This window comes from Thunnus thynnus, chromosome 11 (genome assembly GCF_963924715.1).
Source record: "Thunnus thynnus chromosome 11, fThuThy2.1, whole genome shotgun sequence".
Lineage (NCBI taxonomy): Eukaryota > Metazoa > Chordata > Actinopteri > Scombriformes > Scombridae > Thunnus > Thunnus thynnus.
In genome coordinates, this window is record NC_089527.1 from 25,295,930 (window position 1) to 25,305,880 (window position 9,951).

General features: G+C 37.0%; 1 long non-coding RNA gene across 2 annotated transcripts in view; it reads right to left on the reverse strand.

The window, feature by feature from the left end:
• The window catches only part of LOC137192969 (uncharacterized), a 39,346-nt gene extending 29,402 nt beyond the window's left edge, over positions 1 to 9,944 (reverse strand). Inside the window, exons 1-2 of one of the 2 annotated variants that reach the window (XR_010930654.1) lie at positions 9,857 to 9,943; positions 8,453 to 8,581 (exon numbers count right to left, since the gene is read on the reverse strand). This is a non-coding gene — a long non-coding RNA (uncharacterized lncRNA). Of the gene's footprint in view, positions 1 to 8,452; positions 8,582 to 9,856 lie in introns of both variants that reach the window. The other variant, XR_010930655.1, reaches the window with a different exon arrangement.
• Between the last annotated feature and the right edge of the window lie 7 nt (positions 9,945 to 9,951).

Consider the following 9,951-nt stretch of genomic DNA (forward strand, 5'->3'; position numbering starts at 1 on the left):
CGGTTTGGGAGCTTCAGGCTAAAGAGACGGACGGCCTCTGAAGAAGAAGAAGAAAGGCAATCTTCAAAGTCAATAGTGCAACCAAGTGCTCTATGTGGTCGCATTTACTGCACATAATGAAACTACAAATAGCCTCTTATACAATATACACACACAGTGGACACAGTAATAGAAAATAAAGGCATGGAAATGGAGCTGTAGCCAGAATAATTATACAATAACTGGGATGATAAATAATGTGTTCAGTGGTTTCTTTTGACACTAATAGTACCCTTGACTTGTTTTGAAATCTGTCAGTTTAATTGAAGTCTTTCCTGATCTACCAGAAAAATAAATCTAGATTTGTGGTATATATATTAAAATTGACATTGCATAGAGTTTGAAATAAGTATTTTTAAATCTACTCAAATGCACTTTCACCTCACAGAGTGTGCATCTGTACCTGACTTTTCTGATGACAGTATATTTAATCCATTGTTCATGACTTCATAAAAAAATGAAGGGTTGGCAAATTCAAACATCAAAACAGTAAGTTGGGTGCTATGTCTGTGCAGCTGTGTGTTTTCATAACCCAAGTGTCTCAAAGCATTATTAACAAAAATCCTTTGCTCAGCCTTGCATTTCCAGAGCCAATAAAACAGCATGAAGAGGCTGCACTAGTGCTGCTACACAGCACAGACAGCCATCTAGTGTTGGAAATGAGCAAATGCATGAATCCAGTGAAGGGGGAAAGACACTTGATTGCAGCCTATACACCATGTTTAGACCTTCATTTGGTTTTAAGGGCCACACATGAGGGATATTTTTGTTGGAGCGGAACAGAAGAATATCACAATAGACTAATAAAGTCTGGATTAAGCACTGTTATTTATTGTGTGTCTTCATTACAACCACAAATTGGAAGAAAAACTCTCATGCGCTTTTGTACTCTGGAACCAAGCACAGGAGGTACGCTAATGGTCAGAACTCGTCTTTTCAGCCCACACAAAACACAGCGCACCCTGGTTTAGCCTAATAGCTAGCCTGCTGCGAGAGCTTAACCTCTAGGGATACTACTGAAATAACAAGGCATCGGCCACCTTCTTTTACAAGAATCCTTTCTTTGCTATTATGTTGTAACCCTGTTTTATTACAGCCGCAAAGAAAAGTATTCTCGTTAATGTATGCAACCCAAATAAACAAAGATTATAAACAAAATGTGCGCTATTGTGTGCATATTGGGAGCATGAATATGTATTTGCTGAGCGTTCAAACAAAGACACAAAGGGAGGCCCAACCTGTTGTTGGCTCAGCCCCTTTTTTCCCTGCTGTGAAAACCCTGTTCCCTTAATAATCACACATCATTATGACAATAGATGTTAGGCAAAACACATAAGCCACGTGCAAATCACACAAGGAGACAGAAGCACAAGCAGACAAACACACATAAATACTGTACACCATGCATATCATCACAGCTGCACAGACTCCTCCTCATGTGTGAAGAGGAAGATCTAATTCTCTCCGGTTTAAGATCTTAAAAGAGAAAAAAATCTGACACATTTTTACAGTTTATCCCATCATTCTCCTTGCATTACTGGCCCTGTCCTCTCGCCGCTGTAAAGGTCTTGGCCCCGGTAGTCGTGCACATGCAGGCCTGCTCCCACAGTCCTATCATCTAATTGCTTTTTATTGATCCTGTCCGATCAGGTGCCTAACGCTCATCCTTTTCCAACGCTGTATCACAAGCACTTCTGCCAGTCCTGATCTGTGAACTGTGCGTCCTTTTCAGTGGTTATAAAACACACAGAACAAACCAGCGGAGGTTTTGTTTTCATACTCTGTAAAAAGGTTCCACCGAAAACCCTACGAGGGGAACATTTGCTCGTGTGTTTATGGGCTCACACGTGTTCTTGCATGAAACAGGATATCTCCTGGCCTGTTTTCAGTTCCCATACAGACCAGATGAGGACGTTTGTGTTCATTTTGTAGCTTTAAATAAATTCAATGCATTGTGGACGGACTGCCACACAGAGAGGCTTCATTACCTTAAGACAAGAGGAGAGTCTGTGTGCTTTAGCCAAGGGAGAGCACAGTAATGAGTCTTTGTTTATTTTGGAGGACAGACAGCAAGGCTCATCCTGTAAGGTGAACCAGATCAAGGATTTGGGACAGAAACCCCAAGCTCCTCCTAAAGATTATGATGTCAGCATCAGAAGTGAAGGCCAAATGTGTTGGCAGGCACTGAGTTGGAACCTTTGAGGGATATTACAGTTTGTATGACTATCAGTGGACAGCACATAACTCTGAATACATTTTCTTGGGCTTGTTTTGTAATACCCTGAACCTGGACTACAGCCATGAACCTACTGTAGAGTGTGCACAATAATACACACACATACAATCCATCCGTATCCGAGGAGCTATAGCACAGCTTTTGTTTAATATGCAGGCCAGTTCTTGGTGGTATCAGATCAATGGAGAGTTTCAAATCAGACACAGCCGCTGAGACAGACAGAAGAGACCATCTTTGGTGCACATTAAGAGAACACTTTCCTTCCCCTCAAGATCACAGTTATTCCTTTTTTGATGGAGCCATTGAGCAAGACTCAACTGTCTTGTGAAGCTCATTAAAAATATTAACTTTAAGAGGTTTTCTTGCTCCAAATTGTGGGATTGAGTTACTTTGAAAGTAATTGCCTAATTACTGTAACTTAATGCGTTATTATAGTAACCCATCTCTGGAAAGATCTGAATTGGTAACTCTGACTGCTTTGTTTCCATCTTTTACAAAAAACAAATCTCTGTTAATGTTTTCCAAGAATCTGGCATTACGGTACAAAGTAGTTTCACCATTTTGTCTTAAATCACATTTCGTTCAAATTATTTTATTGATCTTCAAACTGTTTTGTGGTGAATGTAATGAGACATAATATGACTACAGAAACTTAAGCTTTTATGACTCTTTTCAATCATTTCAGTGTGTTATATCTTATAAAAGAAAACCTCAATGAAGGAACTGTTACCCTACAGTATGGCATAAAAATTGTTCACCTACATTTGAGTTTATCTTGTTTCTAGCAATGCAAAATCCAAGCTCCATAATCTATTTATCTCACTTTATGTAGCTGTCATATATATAAGTAGATGATCAACTGTGTTGCTGCAGATCCCCTTCAAGCCTTCTCCTGCCTTTTCCCGTGCATTATTCAGTCTTTTCCTGAAGTAACAGCAGCCCCCAACACGCAGACACACCGACCACTAACACACCACGCTAATGTGATGTAAAAATGAATGATGAAATTCAAGGAGGCCAAATGAAAGAGAAACCGATGTGTGTCTACGTGTGTGTGTGTGTGTGTGTGTGGATGTATGAGCAAATGCTGGCCCTGGTGTAAGCTTGTGTGTGTTCAAAGGTGAGGCCTTGGGTGATGGAGAATAGGATTCCCTTACCTCCTATAAGTACACAGGAGGATAAAAGCCTGCTGTAATGACCTTGGTATAATGAAGGCCTTGCTGATTTCCATGATTTTCTTACTTTCATGCCACGACTCTGCTATTCCATAGGAGGGGCAAGATGGGAAAAGAGGGAGCTTTGTCTGGCCAAACATTAGCAGCCAGCAGCATTAGGCCAGAATCGAACACGAACCCTTGTTCCCATGTTCAAGTCATTATGTAAACGATTATTATCTCCAGGCAAACTAATAGATGAAACACATTTTTCTTAATGGGCTGGTCGTTGTTTTAGGTGACCAATTTACGTGCAATTTCCTTAATTCATGAAGTTGTTTAGAAAGTGATGTAATGCTTGTTTCTTTTTATCTTGAAAGCACAGGCAGCATGTTGTCTAGGGCTGCTCAGTGCAGCTAATATGGCACAACGAAATGAAAGGCTTCAAAAGAGCCTTTCCACTTGGAGCTGATGTAGTGCTGTGGCCGACCTCCAAATATGATTAGACTGCAGTAAACACAACAATAGCAAACAATAAACAACTGGTAATTGGTGTGATCCTCTGTTCCAACAAAAATCTTTCTTGATTTGCTATGAATTATGAGCATTAATGTTTCTGCCTGCCATGCCCCTCTGAGGATATCAAAAAGCTCCCGCTCTCCTCTTGATGGGCCTGTCTCATTAAAGGAGAAATGGAGGCCAACGTGTGCAAAACTGATGTACAGTACATTCATCAGGATAACTGGCATGAACTCACCTCTAATTCATGCCGTCTGTGTGCCTGATATAAGGTGATTGTGCTTGAGTGAATATTGTTAATGCGTGTGTGTATGTGCATGGGAACAGAGATTGGGAAAGGTGTAGTCCTGAGGCACACTAAGTGAAGTCTGCCCTCTACAGGCAGCTGTTATATAGTCTACATGCTTGTACATCAATTGAATATACTATATATCAAGTATATCAATGCAGTTTGAGGAAAAAAGTGCAGATTTTGAAAAGCACATCAGTGTTGAAGTTAGAATTTCTTGAGAAACAGCATATATATGTCGTCTATACAAAGTGTATGAGTCTGTCCATAAAGGCAGCTCTCTTTGGCAAGCTCACAACCAGGTTTTCCTGCTTAAGCTCTCCAACTCCTTATATGCCACCTCTTTCATTAATATGTGATGAGAGAGAAAATCTCTAAAGACCTCAATAGGCAGAGGCATTGTTTCTCTTTTAAAGTCATCTCAGATGGAAGGAGCAAACTTCAGAGCGTTAGTGAAGTGTCTAATGAAAGAAGTCTCCTCTGCGGCTCCATTTCGCACAGCGTATTAGGAATTTAAATGTTGACTGAAGACAGTTTGATTCTCTGTCTGTGATTTTCTTAAGGAATAAAAACAGTGTAGCGTGTTTACAGTGTAGCCATGAAAGGGCTATGAGAAGGCTCATCACTACCCGATGCCATTTTGGGAGGCGGAAAGAGAGGTTCATACCACAGTTCATTTGAAAGCCATATCAAACAGAGAATGTTTAAGTCCAAGATCAAAGCGATTCCTGGTCAAAAATATCGCAAGACCGGCAACATTCTTGTAAAATTGTTACTTTATGCTAGCAGGTATTTCAACAATGTCTGGCTATTATTGGAAACCAGACAGAGAAGAGAAATATCGACAAATCTATCCTGCATCTTAACTTTGAAGTAGTGCTGTGTACTGTGCACAATGGGCAGCGGCAGAATAAATAACTAAAGTGACATTTCAGGACCATCATGCTGGCTCAGGTGTATAACGACTGATATCTGAGAGTTAAAAGCAGCCTATGTAATCCCTCTTCTTTTCCTGCATTATCACTCTGAGCTGTGCAACAAAGTAGAAACATCATTTCAATGCAATAACCTTTTAAGGACTTTGGAGAGTGTACATTTTTTGAAATTTTGATGTTGTTTTTAAATGAGTTTTACACAGTGGAATGTGTAGTTCACAAATAGAAAAATCCTAATAGAAATATTATTGAAATATCAAGTGTGAAAATGTGGTGTATATCAACAATTACAAAAAGTATGAATATTTCTAATTATATCAGTCCCCTTATAAAAAAATAACTATTGTATATAAATTCTGTCATTAAAAAAAATAGTTTTACCCACAAGTTGCATTGTTTTTATTAATAAGGGTCAATGAGGATGAAGTCATTATAATTTCTAGGTAAAACTATATCAGGACATTTAAAGTAAACAAGCATTTTAATGATAAGTGAAACAGGGTATTTAAAAATTCTAAAGTAGTAGAATCACTAATACTGGATTGCTGTACAGTTGTGTCTCACAATGTTGATGTTTTTTTTATCCAAAAGGAACAACAGACATTTTTTTTCTGCACAGTCTGGATAAGAAAAGCAGATGACTGGGGAAGATGAAAACATGCATGTGGCCCTAAATGCTCACTGGTGACCGCAAGCTGCTAAAAAAAAAAGATAAGTCTGTCTTCATTAATATTATGTGTACATATATTCACTGTTAGAAGTGCTGCTGATTTTCAGCACATGTTTTATAGTGTTCAATATATATAGAGTCTTAAAAACAAGATAACATTTAATTGTAGTTTGATGTTGTACACTTCATTGTCTTCTCCAAACACTATTGATATTGTAATAGGAAGGAAATTTCACTTGTTTGGTCGGTGAGGAAAATGTGGTATTGTGTGTGGTATAAATACAGCTCAGACTAATTAGACTGACTGAATAGTATCTGGCTCCTATCTCTGTCTTTATGTTCCAATCTTAAGAGTGATAATCCCTCTCTGGTACAAATACAAAGAGCCATTCTGCAAAAAGAAAAGCTAAACTGATGTAACATTTTGTTCACAGCATGTTCAAACCCTTCTGTCTGTTTTCAGTCTTCATCGTGCAAGCATCTTGAAATGGCCAAAACTTCCCATTTTGGAGAATTTGAGGAAAACTATAAAAATGATTTAACAATTTTTGAATACTTGGACCACATATGGAATACATTTGTTTGTGTTGTTTGTGGTTCGTCTTAACTCTGGCTCACACAAAAATGTGACAACATCAGCTGGTTGAAACTAACTGCTGAACAGAGCGAAAGTGAGCTCAAATGTATGTCGCTGTGTGATCTTTATGTCAAATTTAAACCGGAGTTTTAAATGGAAAAGTATGAAAACCAAAATTACAGGGTTTTAACTTCAGGTTTAGCAGAATCCCCCAAGGTCATTTTAAAGATATACAGTAATGACTTAGATAGGAATCAAAGGCTCTGTAACGTTTGCAATGGCAACCATCTGGGAGACGAGTATCACTTTGTGTTTGAATGTGAGAATGTAAGCATAATGAGTAATAGGGAAAAACTTGCCAAAGTACTATTTAAACCGTCTATCTATGTTTAAATAAATGTGTTATTACAGTCAGATAAGCTAAAAGTTAAATGTAAATTAGATGTTCTCTTAAAGCGTTTTCTACCTTTGTGTGGTATGTTAATGTTTTATCCTTCTGTAATTTATGTTGCACTTGGTTCAATTAAAAATCTAAAAACTCAATTTGAGTGTGGAAATAAAATTTTATAAAAAATCAAGAGAGCAAAGTTGTATATAAACTTATGCAATCTGGAAGAGACTTGAACCTTAAAATAACCATGAAATATTGCCTATTCTACTATGTGCATCGACTATAGTATGGTCCAAATAACTCTGTACAGCGCATCGCTACAACACAACACTTTCAACTTTATTCACTCCTTATTAGAGCAGATTGCTTATCGCCTACTTCACAGAGCGCCCATATAGCATAGCTGACAGCAGTAAGGGAGAGCTACACACATTAACTCCTCACTAACACTTTCCTACGCTAACCAGCTGTCCCCCTGTGGTTTCAGCCTCGGCCAAACCTTTGAAATGTCCTTCAAGGCGTGAAAAAAACAACATGCACACTGCTTTGGGTAAAATCCTATTTGTACACTGTAATTACACTTTGAAAAGTTGCAAAGTTTAAAGTTTCAAGACCTTCACTTTTTCTCTTTTCATTTCTGATATTGATTAGGTTCTAAAACACATGTAAGACTCGCCGTTCTAAAGAACAAAGAGCTTTCTCATTACATGCTGCGCTTCAGACAACTTTGAATGTTTTAGATTGGATTTACTGGTGTTATCAAGGGAAGCAATCAGGAGAATTCAGTCAATAATTTTCACAACCGTGCAACCACCGTTAATTTGCTCTTTACAAAAAGGCTACAGGCACTCTGAGTGGGGTAGTTAACGAGTTAGATGTCTCGGGTGATAGGTGTCCCTAATGTCCTTCATTCTAAATATACAGAGGAACATAATATATCTATAAAGTCTATGTCATGTAATTTTTGGTAAGTCAACATACAACTGTGTGATGGGTTTCATCAAAATTCAACATTTTCTTCTTTTCCTCATTGCCTCAAAATGATATAAATGCCTGTATTACCATCCTTCATGTCATAGCTCAGTAATAGTGCTAATGTAAAATGAAATAGAAGCATTAGCAACAAATACTGACATAATAAATTATTCAAAAAATACTTTAATGAAACATATACATGCAAAAGGTTTTATTGAGGACTATATTTTTTCAGTGCCAGAAAGGACAAGTTAGTCTAGCAAAAATGTATCATGTTGCCTGCATTATTATGTATTATGTATAATGCTGCCTACAAGTACAATTACTCAGCAACACTGTATTCACAGAGACATACAGTGATTAAGTTGTTGTGTTTAGTATCAATGTTTGTGTAAATAAGAATAATTCCTAGAGAAATTGTTATTGTACCATTAAAGATTATGAAATCAGTTTTACTAATTTACATGTTACATGTCAGCCGCTCAAGTGCAAGCAATGTGTGTTTTGTGTCATCTCTTAAACATGCATTAAATTATGTTGGGGGTTGAAGCCTGCTTTATAGGACTGGTATGAGATGCATAGTTGGAAAGTCCCTTCCTACTGAAAACAGTCTGCTCCATTTTTGTTGCTCTGAGTGTCAAATATGGTGCCCATTATTTAAACTGACCTTTCCTTATGGTCCTTGCTTTCTATGCTAAGGATGCAGTGAGGGAGCCACAATGTCTGGGACCACTCCTCCCTACAGTAATCAATAAGGATGTCCAGCTCGATACACACCAGGTGCGCAGCCCAGTTGCTTTGAGAAGTAAGGATAAGAGGAGAGAAAGAGGAGAGTGGAATCAGGCACAGATGTATCATTGTTATTCATGCAAAAAGAGTCAGGATACAGTTCATAAGAGTCTAAATTGAACTCACAGGATTGGTTTACTGGAAATGAGTGTAAATTAAGAAAGGAATGTTTGTGGCATTTATAAAAATGAGTAACACAACATGTGAATATACCTGCATTAAACAAGGTATGTATGCTTGTGTGTCTCAGCCTGCAAAAATCAACAATGCTCAATTTATATCAGTGGTGTTTGGACAGCGTTAATGTAAAGTGGACTTCGATGCAGAGGTGGAATATAACTACTGTAATTCAAATATAATTTTGAGGTTATTTACTTGATTTTTCCATTTTACTCATTTCAGAGGGTAATATTTTACTTATTACTCTACAACATGTATTTGGAAGTTATATTTACTAGTTACTTTAAAGATTAAGATCTTACACACAAATTATATGACTTTATAAAATATAATGAATTGTTACAGATACAATTGTCCAACAGTTTGTAAAGTAATTAAACTGAGCTCCATTAGAAGAAGCTACAATACTATATTAATTTAACATTTACAGGATTTATGCTGCTGCATAATTAGTATTTCCTTTTTTGACACTTTAAGTAGCCTATATTTTGCTAATAATACTTTTACTTGAGGAAGATTTTGAATGAAGAATTACTCAGATCCATTATTTGGGGAAAAAGTTGAAATTCTATGACAGTAAAATCCATCCTTGCATTCTATTTTTTTCTCAATTAAATGTACATGAGTATTATCAGTAGCCTATTTAAAGTATCAAAAGTAAAGTTCTCATAATGCTAATAATAGTCCATCTCATACTGTTGTATTGCTATGTATATATTATTTTTACTGGTGCTTTAACATGTAAATTTAGTGAAAAGCTGATTTTAATTACCTTATATATTGATGAATAGTTTAAAATAAAATAAAAAATCATATTTAATATATACATTACCAGTCAGAAGTTTGGGCAAACTTTCTCATTCAAGTGAATGGGAAGGTGTATATATACATATCTGCAGGATATCATAGCTATTAAATAAATGTGACTTGCAATGTAACAATATTATATATTCTTTGACATTTTGTAGTAACTACAATATGTAGCATCAAGTGAAAATACTCAGTATACTGTTTTTACATTGCAATATTGCTACTTGCACTAAAGTAAAATCTACTTTTCCCAAAGTGGAGCGTATAATGAGAAAATAAAGAGAAAAGTAACCTGGTGGTGTAGCACAGACCTCAGAGGTGGCTGCTGACCAGACCAGACTTTCTCCTGGAGGAAAGAGGCTCAGAGGAACCGGGTTAAATGAACTC